This window comes from Schistocerca serialis, chromosome 1, assembly GCF_023864345.2.
Source record: "Schistocerca serialis cubense isolate TAMUIC-IGC-003099 chromosome 1, iqSchSeri2.2, whole genome shotgun sequence".
NCBI classification, from domain to species: Eukaryota; Metazoa; Arthropoda; class Insecta; order Orthoptera; family Acrididae; genus Schistocerca; species Schistocerca serialis.
The window spans coordinates 1,198,196,441-1,198,210,572 of NC_064638.1; positions in this window are offsets into that span (position 1 = coordinate 1,198,196,441).

Here is a 14,132-nt window from a genome sequence, read left to right on the forward strand (position 1 = left end):
CGTATCAAATTTTTTCTTAACAATTATTCCTGAGCACAACCTACCCTGGATCACCATTACTAGCTCTCTAGACTGTCTCTGACCGCCATGTATGCGTCGAGTTTGTGCTGTTTTGATACCCTATGCTTTCTGATCGATTGGTAAATACCGAGGCCCTGCACAAACAAAAGTCATCTACATCTACATATATAGTCTGCAAAGCACTGTGAAGTGCATGGGAGAGGGTATTTAGCGTGGTAGCGTATATTAGGGTTGCCACCCGTTCCAGTCACTTGTAGGGCAATTCTTCACTTAATACTAGATGTGTAAACTTTGGAATAAGTGTTTGTGGGATAATTGGCATCTGTTTTCATGAGTCTGGCAATTCAGGTTTTTAGTATTTCCGAGATTCTCTCCCATGAGTCAAACAATTCTGTGACCCTTCTTTGTATATATATTCAACGTATTCATTTAAGATAAAATTGGAAAGGCAATGGAATGTGGGGAGTTGCGATATCTGTAAATCTCCATGTCCATCCGCAAATAATTTTACCAGTCTTCAGATTCTCTGTATGTCCATTTTTATACAGATAGTTACGGGACATCGGCTGTTCAGTTGAGAATGTTGAATCAAAACATCTCTCAGCCGTCTAAATTTCCAACTGTTATTTTATTGAGCAACTAGTTTCGGCAGTGTATTAGGCCATCTTCAGAAAGCGATGATTCAAGGGATCGCTGTGTAAAAAATCTACAGATACCAGTCACTGATTGCTGGCCCCTGTCTTGACTGGGCCAGAAGTGCGAACCTCCCAACACGCTGATCATGGGATTCGACATTGAGTCTTCAGATTAGTCATGTAGCTAGGAAAGTAAATTAATACGCACAAATGGCTGTCGCTTAAGGAGCCATTGTTTTGAGTGTTTAGGTCGTTCTTCCCACCTCTCAGATACTCTTTGCACTTCATTTTTTTTCAAGACAAATTGCGAACACAGTCTACAGAAGAATTTCTTCCATTACCAAGCATAGATGCACAATGTAAGGTTATGTTTATGTTCATAACTTACAGTTGTGTAAGCAATTGTGCTTTGTGTTCACTTTATGTTTCTTTTCAAAACAAACGACATTTTGAAATGCACAGAGTAAGAGATCTAGAGTTCAGCGGTTTTGCTGTTGGAGTGTGATACAAAACAAAGAAGAAGTTTCCAAATAATAATTCTGAATCTAAAATACTGTATATTGTGATTAATTGTACAAGGAGACCAACAACTGGTGACCCCGACGTGATCTAAAGAAGAAACAAATATGGTGGCAGATAGAGGGAACAGTGATATGCAAACTGAAGTGGATAAAGTTGGTGTGAAACTGTTCTGGACTGAAAAGCCTAATGTATGCTTTCATCAGGCTAACAATTTCCAATCACAGAAAAACAGACTGAAGAAACCAAACTCAATTATTTGTTAGCACAGATTTGTCGAAAATATATGGGATCTCGTGAACACTGACGAAAGCAGCAAATATTCTTTAGCTAAAGAAAGACAGTTCATGACTTTTATGGAAAGGAAAGAATGTCGAATTAAGAAATTGGTTAGCAAATTAGAAATTGGTGATATGAAACCCAGTCAGTTGCTTTGGATAATGAAAAGCTATAGAGGAACGAAAGTTTCAGATAAAATTTTAAAGTCGCTCTGGCTAGACAAGCTTCCTGTCAGCGTCCGAAATGTTTTAATAGTCTCTAGCGTAAATGGCTGATGGAATGACGGAAATGCAAAACACTCATGAACTTCAATCATCCTCTACGGAAGTGTCCCTTGTGACATGTGATTCTTCTTTATCAGTGAAAGAAATTCTGATCGAAGAGCTGGAAACTGAAGTCCGAAAATCCAGATCGTGAGAGCGACAGTATCAATCGCGACGACGTTCTCGCAGCAGAGGCCCCAGCGAGCCGAGATATAATAGTTCAGGGAAGTACTGGTATTTCCAATTTCGCTATGGTTCAAAATGCACTCCCGAGAAGTGTGTCCACCCTTGCCAATGGAATACTAAGGGAAATTCCCATCGGCACACTCAGTAGCGGCTGAGCGTTCAGTCGCAGCGATTATACTAGGTCGACAATATCGATTCTTTGTAAGACTACTGGTTGACAGCGCCGCTGATGTTTTCTGTTACATCAGTGTGTCCCAAGAATAAGGTAAAAGAAGCAGACTACAAACTTTATGTTGTAAATGTATCTGAGATTAAAACTTATGGATCAAAGTAATTGAATCTTGATTTACCTTCAAAAACGCAGTTTTTATTGGCCGTTCATTTAGCTAATACAACAAAAGGTATAATCGGAGCAGCCTTACTTCATCGGTTTGGCTTATTGGTAGACCAGGAAACAAAATTATTAGTTGTCAGCAAAACTTAGTTACATATGGCTGCACTAAAATGTGCAATTGATTTGTCTGATTCTGTCAGTTCGCTCCATGCTAACTGTAAATACTCAGAACTACTTAAAAAATTTCCTGAGCTGACAAAACCCGCCCTTACGCTGGGAGAAATTAACCATGATATTAAACATTATATTGTAACCAGCAATGGCCTGCCAGTGTACTCAAAAACCTACAGGTTAAATCCAAATAAACTAAAGTTGGCTAAACATGAATTCCAGTTTCTAATGAATCACGGTATAATTCTCCCATCTAAATCCCAGTGGACTGGTCCACTGCACATAGTAGAAAAGCCAGATGGTGTTTGTGGAGACTACCGACGTCTTAATGACCAGATTATTCCTGGCCGCTGTCCAATCCCTCACATACACGTTTGCAAATTCCATTCTTGTGGGCAAGAAAATATTTTCTAAAGTCTATCTCCGCAAAGCATGTTACCAAATCCCATGAGCTGATAGTGATAAAGAAAAGAATACACCTTTTGGACTTTATGAATTCAATTTCATGCCTCAAGACTGCATCCAGTACCTTTCAGAGGTTTATTAATGACGTTTGAGAGATTTAGATTTCTGTTTTGCTTATCTGGATGATGTACTGATAGCTTCTAACTCTCCAGAAGAACGTATTCAATATTTAACTATCTTGTTTGAACAATTGAACAAGTTTGGTTTGAGAATTAGTGTTGGAAAATCTGTATTTGGAGTTCAAGAAATTAATTTTTTAGGACATGTGATTACTACAGAAGGTACCAAACCAGACCCAAAATGAGTACAAGTTATCACTTATTTCAAACTTACAGGAACTGTGTTAGAATTACATCATTTCCTTGGCATACTCAATTTTTAACGAAGGCATTTGGAACATGCCGCATAACATCAAGCTATTCTAAATGATTACTTGAAGAATACCGAGAAAAACGACAAAAGAAACATACAGTGGATAGAAGACACAATAAAACAGTCTGAGAAGTGCAAAATGGACCTTTCATACACAGCTCTTTTAACATTCCCGATTGTATACAATGATCTTGCATTATTTGTAGGCACTTCAGATTTTGCAACTGGTGCAATGCTTCAACAGAAAGAAGAATAATATGGAAACCAGTTGGTTTCTACTCCAAAACCTTTTCGCCATCCCAAAAGAAATATTCGGTATACAATAGGGAACTTTTCAGTATGTACATGGCAATAAGGCATTTTAAGTACCTCCCTGAAGGACGTTCATCTGCAGTGCTTACTAACTGTCTTCTTTTGACACATGCTCTTAAACAACAAAACAATAAAGCAACCCCTACGCAACTGCATCACCTACATTTCATATCAGGAATTACGGATGATATCGGACACATTTCTCGAAAAGAAAGTAGTGTGGCGTACAACCTATCCAACCTTGAAGAAATAGTACCAGTTTATTATGAGAAGACAACAGACACTCAAGTGAGTGATGAAGAACTTGAGAAACTTCACTCTTGTCCTCATATGTCTTTGAAGTTTAAACAGCATGAAACCCCTGCTAGATGATTATTATGTTGTGATGTATCAACAAGTAACATTTGTCCTTACATTCTTCAACAATTTAGATATTCCGTTTTTCAACAGTACCATAGTATGATACATCCTGGTATTAAGTCTTCAGTGAAATTACTCAGATGCAGATTCATTTCGTCAAACATAAAACGAGGTATCCAAACCTGGGAAAAATCGTGCATGGTGTGCCAAAAGAAGAAAGTGACTAGACATACTAAATCTGCTATTGGCCAGTTTCCAAGCACAGATGAACGATTTAAGGTGGTGCACATCGACCTAATTGGCCCCCTGCGTCTCTCAGATGAATTTGTATACTGTTTAAAGTGCACCAATCTACATATACATCGACATCTATACCCTACAAACCACCATGAGGTGCATGATAGAGGGTACATCCCATTGTATCAGTTATTAGGGTTTTTTCCTGTTCCATTCTCGTATGGAGTGCAAGAAGAAAGACTGTTTGAAAGTCTCTGTGCATGCAGTAATTATTCAAATCTTACCCTCATGAACCCTATGTGAGAGATTGTAGGAGGTTGTAGTATATTCTTAGAGTAAGCCGGTTCTTGAACCATTGTTAAAAGATTTTCTTGGGGTAGTTTACATCGCTCTCCAAGGGTCTGCCAGTTCAGTTCCTTCAGTATCTCTGGGACAGTCTCCCACAGATTAAACAAACCTGTAACTATTCATGCTACCCTTCTCTGTATATGTTCAATATACCCTGTAAGTCCTACCTGGTATTGGTACCATACACCTGAGCAATATTCTAGAACCAGGTGCAAGAGTGATTTGTAAGCAATCCCCTTTGTAGATGGATTGCACTTCCCCAGTATTCTACCAACAGACCAAAGTCTACCACCTGCTTTACCAAGAACTGAACTTAATATTCCATTTCATATCCCTATGAATATCAAGAGCTCAGATGGAAACCCAGTTCTAAGCAAAGAAGGGAAAGCGGAGAGGTGGAAAGAGTATATAGAGGCTCTATACAAGAGCGACGTACTTGAGGACAATATTATGGAAATGGAAGAGAATGTAGATGAAGACGAAATGGGAGATACAATACTGCATGAAGAGTTTGACAGAGCACTGAAAGACCTGAGTCGAAACAAGGCCCCAGGAGTAGACAACATTTCATTAGAACTACTGACGACCTCGGGAGAGCCAGTCCTGACAAAACTCTACCATCTGGTGAGCAAGATGTATGAGACAGGCGAAATACCCTCAGACTTCAAGAAGAATATAATAATTACAATCCCAAAGAACACAGGTGTTGACAGATGTGAAAATTACCGAACTATCAGTTTAATAAGCCACAGCTGCAAAATACTAACGCGAATTCTTTACAGACGAATGGAAAAACTAGTAGAAGCCAACCTTGGGGAAGATCAGTTTGAATTCCGTAGAAATATTGGAACACGTGAGGCAATACTGACCTTATGACTTATCTTAGAAGAAAGATTAAGGAAAGGCAAACCTACGTTTCTAGCATTTGTAGACTCAGAGAAAGCTTTTGACAATGTTGACTGGAATACTCTCTTTCAAATTCTAAAGGTGGCAGGGGTAAAATACAGGGAGCGAAAGGCTATTTACAATTTGTACAGAAACCAGATGGCAGTTATAAGAGTCGAAGGACATGAAAGGGAAGCAGCGGTGGGAAGGGAGTGAGACAGGGTTGTAGCCTCTCCCCGATGTTATTCAATCTGTATATTGAGCAAGCAGTAAAGGAAACAAAAGAAAAATTCGGAGTAGGTATTAAAATCCATGGAGAAGAAATAAAAACTTTGAGGTTTGCCGATGATATTGTAATTCTGTCAGAAACAGCAAAGGACTTGGAAGAGCACTTGAATGGAATGGACAGTGTCTTGAAAGGAGGGTGTAAGATGAACATCAACAAAAGCAAAACAAGGATAATGGAATGTAGTCGAATGAAGACGGTGATGCTGAGGGAATTAGATTAGAAAATGAGACACCTAAAGTAGTAAAGGAGTTTTGCTATTTGGGGAGCAAAATAACTGATGATGGAAAGCGTTTCTGAAGAAGAAAAAGTTGTTAATATCTGGTATTGATTTAAGTGTTAGGAAGTCGTTTCTGAAAGTATTTGTATGGAGTGTAGCCATATATGGAAGTGAAACATGGACGATAAATAGTTTGGACAAGAAGAGAATAGAAGCTTTCGAAATGTGGTGGTACAGAAGAATGCTGAAGATAAGATGGGTAGATCACATAACTAATGAGGAGGTATTGAATAGAATTGGGGAGAAGAGGAGTTTGTGGCACAACATGACAAGAAGAAGGGACCGGTTGGTAGGACATGTTCTGAGGCATCAAGGGATCACAAATTTAGCATTGGAGGGCAGTGTGGAGGGTAAAAATCATAGAGGGAGACCAAGAGATGAATACACTAAGCAGATTCAGAAGGACGTAGGTTGCAGTAAGTACTGGGAGATGAAGAAGCTTGCACAGAGTGGAGTAGCATGGAGAGCTGCATCAAACCAGTCTCAGGACTGAAAACCACAACAACAACAACATCCCTACAAAGTGTTACACCCATTTATTTGCATAAATTGGCTGATTCCAACAGTTACTTATTGATATTATAGTTATCATATAGATCGTTTTTTCGTTATCTGAAGTGCAAAATTTTACACTTCTGAAAATTTCGAGCAAATTGCCAATCTCTGCACCACACTGAAATCTTATCAAGATCTGAATGAATATTTATGTAGCTTCTTTCAGATAGTACTAAATTATAGATAACTGTACCATCTGCAAAAAAACTGGGTTTACTGCTAATATTGTCTGCAAGGTCATTAATATACAGTAGAAACAGCAAGGATCCCAACACACTTCCCTGGGGCACACCCAGAGTTATTTCTACATCTCATGATGACTCTCCATCCAAGATAACATGCTGTGTCCTCCCTACAAAAAAGTTCTCCATCCTGTCACAAATTCCACTTGATACCCCCCACATGATCATACTTTTGACAATAAGAGTGGGTCAAAAGATTCTTGGAAATCAAGAAATACTTCATCTACCTGATTGCCTTGATCGAAAGCTTCCAGTACATCATGTGAGAAAAGTGCGAGTTGGGTCTGACAGGATTGATGTTTACGAAATCGAATGTGTTATAAGATTCTACAACAAATCAGTGTCAAAGATACAGGATGGTAGTTCTGTGGATCACTTCTACTACCCTTCTTGTGGATGGGTGTGACCTGTGCCTTTTTCCAAAAATTGGGCACGGTTTTTTGTTCGAGGGATCTACGCTAGACTGTAGTTAGAAGAGGGGCTAACTCAGCCACAATTTCAGTACAGAATGTGACACAGATTCCATCGGGACATAGAGCTTTGTTCAAATTTAACGATTTCAGCTGTCTCTCAACACCACTGACACTAACACATATCTAATTCATCTTTTCAGTAGTATGACGATTAAATTGGGGCAATTCTCCCGGAGTTTCCTTTGTAAAGGAACATTTGAACACAGAGTTCAGCAGTTCAGCTTTTGCTTTGCTGCCCTCAGTTTCAGTTCCTGTCTCTTTCACTAGGGGCTGGACACTAACTTTGGTGCCACTAACAGCCTTTACATACGACCCGAATTTGTTTGGGTTCTGTGAAAGATCACGTGACTGCTACAGTAGTCATTGAAGGCATCACACGTTGTTCTCTTGACAGCCAAATGCGTTACCTCATGATGCCTATGCGAGATGTACATAGGGGACTATCTGTAGCCTCTCTGTCTATAACCCTACACTTTGTATTATACCTATTATGCCATAATCTCTGTTTTCTTGCACGTTTCTTTACTGCGACTGTATACTATGGAGATTCGCTCCCATTTTGAACTGGTCTACTGGGTACATATCTATCCAGTGTGTGGTCAACTATTCTTTCAGACTTGAGCCAGAGATCTACATCTACATCTACATGGTTACTCAGCAATTCACTCTTAAGTGCCTGGCAGAGGGTTCATCGAACCATTTTCATACTACTTCTCTACCATTCCTCCCTCAAATGGCACGTAGGAAAAAGGAACATCTAAATCTTTCCATTTGAGGTCTGATTTCTCTTATTTTATTATGATGATCATTTCTCCCTAGGCAGGTGTGTGTCAACAAAATATTTACGCATTTGGAAGAGAAAGTTAGTGATTGAAATTTCGTAAATAGATCTCGCCGCAAAGAAAACCATCTTTGTTCAGTGACTGCCACCCCAACTCGCGTATCATGTCAGTGATACTCACCCCTATTGCGTGATAACATGAAACGAGCTGCCCCACTTGCCCTATGTTGTAAGTTTCAAGCTCCTGATTGAGTTATGACACTAGTAATTTATTATCTAGTTTACGGAACGAATATATCTTTCTGCTTGTTTTAGTTGTCCTTTATACTTTGGTAATCATTATCGTCACAACTGTGTCACAGTCATTGATACCAGTTTTGCTGTGAACATCCTCAAAGAGGTCAGGTCTATTTGTTGATATTAGATCCAAAATATCTCCATCATGAGTGGCTTTCCTAATTATCTGTCTAAGAAGCTTTCAGAGAAGTCATTTAAAAAAATTTTCACAGGATGTCTTATCATGTCCACCACTAACAAAACTGTAATTTTCCCTGTTAACTGTTAGATGATTACAGTCTCCACCAACGACTACAGTATGATCACGAAACTTATGCACAAGTGAACTGAGGTTTTCTCTAAAGTTTTCAGTTACATAAGAGATGAGTCTGGTGGGTGATAGAAGGATGCAATTATCATTTTATGGCCACACCTCATACTAAGTCTTGCCCAAACTATCTCACATGCAGCTTCAATTTCTACCTTGGTGGACTTGAGTTTCTTGTCTACTGCGACAAATAAACCACCTCCATTTCTCATTTGCCTATTCTTTTGACATACACTTAAATTTCCCCAGTAATCTCACTTCTATCAACTTCAGGTTTCAACGGTTCTTTAACTTCCATTACGTTATTTTCGAGCAGAAACGGTGACACAAGCATTTTATAATTTCTGGATCACTGGATTTGGAGCCCTAACCAAATAGTGATTGACTAAGGAGCACTGTTCCAATCAGAGCTGTTCCACACATTAGCTAAGATTTGTGATTCTATATTAACTCAGACTGTGGTGTACCACCACAATCAAATGGAAAAATAGAGAGATTCCATCGAACATTGAAGGCAGCTGTCAGAGCACATTGTAAAAATAAATGGAGTGACAAAATTCCAACATTTCTTCTAGAACTGCGTTGCTATGTGAGAGAAGAAAATAACTCAACAGTTGCGGAGATGCTGTATGGCACACCTCTAACATTGCCTGATGATTTCACTGTAAGGTCGGAAAACAATTTGGAAGTAGCTCGAACAGTCCATGGGTATACTGCCGGTTCATAGTGTCCAACGGGCACAATATTTTGGCGATCAGACATGTCGCCATCGTCAGGTGCGCTGACGAACTGAGCTCCTGAGACGCGCTGCAGAATACATTGGGGCATCAAGGATTGCCCGGTCTGAGAACAGAAGTTCAAGCCATGTGGCTACGCCTTCAATAATAAAAATTGACATTAAAACAATAGCTTTTTTGGTTGTCATATTTTTTCTGCTTTTAAATGATTTAAAAATACATTAGCTGTATGGTAAAATTTTATTTTATTTATTTTATTTTTTTTATTTTTTCTTTTATTGTTTTTTTTTTCATTCGCTCACACTTTCACACAATATATACATTGTACTCACACATACATATTACAGTTAACACATTCTCACACTCATTCATTCACCTTTTTTTGTATAAAATAATAATAATAAAAAAATAATAAATACAATCAAATAAGATTAAAATATAATTAAAATAAAATAAATTAAGATAAAAATAAAATTAAAATTAAAATTAAAAGTAAAATTATTAAAATTTTTTAATTTATTAAAATTATATAAAAAATATATACACAAGATGTGTAGTCTTGTTATTCGCATAGGTCATTGGGCCATCTGGTGGAGGCCAGGTAGTGCACCCTGTGTTCAAGTTCTCGTACAAGTTCGTTATCTGACTGTTGTGTGTTTTCATAAAAGGTTTTTGCAGTGGTTCTGAATCAGTCTTCCAAATAGGGTACCCCTGTGAGTTGGTGAAGTTCGTTCATTGGGAACCGGTATGGCAGATGGAGTGCTCTTTTCAGAGCATGATTCTGAATTCTTTGTAGCCGTTGTATGTGGGTTGGAGCAGCATTGCCCCACATGACAGCGGTGTGGTCTAAGATTGGTCGCACCAGTGTAAGGTACAATATCACCCCCAGTCTTGATGGTAGTGTTGACGCTGGGTTTAATAATGGGTAAAGCTATACCATTCTTCTCCCGGCTTTCTCTTGAATATCTTCTATATGAGGTTGCCATGTCAATCGCCTATCAAGGGTCACACCCAAGTATTTTGCTGTTTTTGACCACGGGACTGGGGTGCCCCTTATCTCAATGGGCTGGATGTTAGGTGGAAGTGGTCTTCTACAAATTGCTATTGCCTGCGTCTTTGTGGCGTTAAAAGACAGTCCCCATTTCGTTGCCCATTCACTCAGCTTATTACATGCTTGATGTAGTCTTGCTTGGAGGTGTACAGCATTCATACTTCGGGAATAAATGGCTGTATCATCGGCGTATAAAGATAGGTGTGTTCTGGCCGTCGATGGTAGGTCGGATGTATACAAGACCTATAACAGTGGTCCCAGAACACTGCCCTGAGGTACTCCTGCATTGATTGGTCTGGTGGACGATGTACCATCTTGAGTGTGGACATGAAATGTCCGGCTTTCTAGATAGCTCTTCAGGAGTGTTGTGTGTGACACAGGGACCCCTATATCTAGGAGTTTATACAGGAGTCCCTCATGCCACATGCAATCAAAGCCACGAGAAACATCCAGAAATACAGCCCCGAAGAATTATTTCCTTTCCATGGCGCCGAATGCTTCCTCAACTAGGCGTAGTAGCTGCTGGGTGGTGGAATGGCCTTGGCGAAAGCCGAACTGGACGTCTGGTATCAGATGCTCTGCTTACACATGCTGTTGAAGTCTCTTTATGTATAAACGTTCAAAAAGTTTCGATATGGCAGGTAAAAGACTGATTGGTCTGTAGCTAGCAGGTGATCGAGGGTCCTTTCCTGTCTTCGGTATGGCGACGACCTCTGCATGTTTCCATGCGAGGGGGAAGTCGCCAGTTGTCAGGATCTCATTGAACGCGGCCGCTAAGAATGGTACTGCGGTAGGTGGTAATTGCTTCAACAGCTCATTTGTTAGAAGGTTTGGTCCTCCAGCCTTCTTTCCGTTTAATTCTTCGAGCTGTTTTGTAACTTCTGCTGTCGTGATCGGTTGAATATGGTCATCTTCGGCTCGATTGGCGAGGAATCTTGGAAGTCTCTCGTTGACTAGGCCAATGTGGTCTGAGTCGGCAGGGTCATTCATCGGTGTGAAGTTTTTTGCGAATACATCTGCCAAAACATTTGCTTTGGCATCTAATTATATAGTTGCCCACATGTAGTGGGGGTAACTTCTGTCCGCTTCGTAGTATGGACTTCGTCATCTTCCAGGCCGATTGGTCTTGTAGTTGTAGCAGTGCAACCTTATCTCCCCAGACTTGATTCCTGTGTTTTTCTACTTCTGCCTTAATTTCTCGTTGCAGTCGTTTTACTAGGAACTTTGTGGCTGGATTGCGCGTTGCCTGCCGGCTGAGCTCCTGTGGGCGGGCGGCCGATTTAAATCCCTTCCCCCCCGCGGGCCGCTCTCTTCGCCGTCCGCGCCCGCGCGCCTGCGGTCGCGAAGGCGTGGGCGTCGGAATATGTCGTAGCGTCGATGTGCTTGCTACGTCCGCCCTGGTCACCAGTTCGTACTTCTTGCTGAGAGTCCTCTTAATTACATTCAATGCTGGGTCCCAAGCCTTGCTGTGATTATAGCCGCAATCTCGGTTGATAAGATCTTCCCTGGTGCGAATTTCGATAGCCTCCCTTATAACGCGGTCCCAGTATTTAGAGGTATTTAGAGCCAGGATCTTGGTACGCTCATAATCCATCTCGTGTTTCTCGGACAAACAGTGCTCTGCTACCGCCGACTTATTTGGATATCTCAGTCGAGTGTGCCTTTGATGTTCTCGGCAACGATCTTCGATGGTGCGTACTGTCTGTCCGATATAAGTCTTCTCACACTCACAGGGAATTTGGTATATGCCGGTCCTCCTCAAACCGAGGTCATCTTTCACTCTTCCCAGTGTTTTATTGGGCGGGCAAAAGACGGTTTTAACTCGGTGTTTGTTTAATATACGGCCGATTTTCCCCGATAGTGCGCCATTGTACGGAATAGAGGCAGTGGCGACCTCTTTTTCCCTGACTTCATCCGTCTCCACAGGTTGTGCAGTGGTGGTGGGACGGAGAGCGCGTCTAATCTGCCATTCCGAGTACCCGTTTTTACGTAACACGGTTTGGAGGTGTTCCAATTCCTGGGGCAGATTCTCTGCGTCTGAGATGCTGCGCGCCCTGTGTACTAGTGTTTTTAGTACTCCATTCCTCTGAGAAGGGTGGTGGCAGCTGTCTGCATGCAGGTACAGGTCAGCGTGCGTTTTTTTCCTGTACACACCGTGGCTCAGGGTACCATCAGCTCTTCTCTTGACCATGACGTCCAGGAATGGTAATCTTCCTTCTGCTTCGGTCTCCATAGTGAATTTGATGTTTGGATGTATGGAGTTTAGGTTTGTAAGGAAATCCAGGAGCTTGTCCTACCATGGGGCCAGATGACGGATGTCTCATCGACATAACGGAAGAAACAAGTAGGTTTCCAATTGGATGATGCCAAGGCTTCCTCCTCGAAGTACTCCATGTACAAATTCGCGATCACCGGCGAGAATGGACTGCCCATTGCGACTCCCTCCGTTTGCTCATAATATTCCCCTTTGACAGACTGAAACCCGCTAACATCCTTGTGAACTCGAAACATCAGTGGTTTACAGAATGATCTACACAGCACTTCACCAGTGAATGAGTTAGCCAAACTTACGACAGTTTCACCACAGAAAGTTACCTGATGTGGTCGAGATGTGAAATTCAGCAAAAAGTCCATGTAATTGGCTTACTAACTGAGGGGATGATGATGTAGGTTTACATTTATATTCTTAGCCTACAGTCCTGTAGATAATTGCTATTTGTATTAACTTCATTTTTCTTTCCAACACAAATTACATTTGGAAATGTACAAGTAAGAGATCTAGAGTTCAGGTGTTTCGTTGCTGGAGTGTGATATAGGTCCTGTAACAAAAAGATAGTTTCCAAATAACAATTTTGAATTAAAAATACTGCGTTTTTGTGATTACTTGTACAAGAAGACCAACACACAGAACATCAAAATATCAGAAGTGCAAGGCTCATATTACGATGCATGAACAGAGAACGACAGCTGTGCTCCTAAAATTCGTCATAAGAATAAACCTGATGTAAACAAACACAAACGCGATTATTGGTCAGAAGCTGTAGCACACGTACACTGGTGTTGTTACGCTCTTGGAAGCGAGTACTACTTATGTATTAGATATCTTAGTACTAAGTTACATTAAATGAAACTTTACGATATTCAAATGTATTAACAGCCATCAACTTTTTTTCTTAATTACGCTTTAGCTACGTAGTTTTTATTTAAAAAATGGTGTACAGTCACAGTTTCTGCAGAGTTTGGCCCTGACTGTCGTAATGTTATTGCGCAATATGTAAATGGCTGAGGCTGCTTTCTGTTCCATAGTGAAACACGCGCGTGGAACACAATTAAAATGTGCCAAGAAATAGGCTGTTGTTAATGTTCTCATAAATTTATCGAGATAATCGGCTTTTAATTTTTCTCAGTACTGTATATACTGCAGTTGATACGCAAAGCCACGTAGAACGTGTAGCGCAGTCGGTAGCACAATGAAACGTGAACCAAATCATCCCAGTATCATTTTTTTTCTCGTTCAATGTGAAATATCTACGCCTCGTAATTATAAAACTCATCATCATTTTTTATGAATAATGCACGTCTTCTTGTTTCTAATTACATATTGGACGCGACATTCCTGTTTCCACTACAAATACAAATTCTTAATTTTCGATGTTTAATGAAAGACTGTTCATAAAGTTGTTTAAATTAAGAAAACATAACAATTTAATTTTTAAGGCAAATATGAAAAACCAAA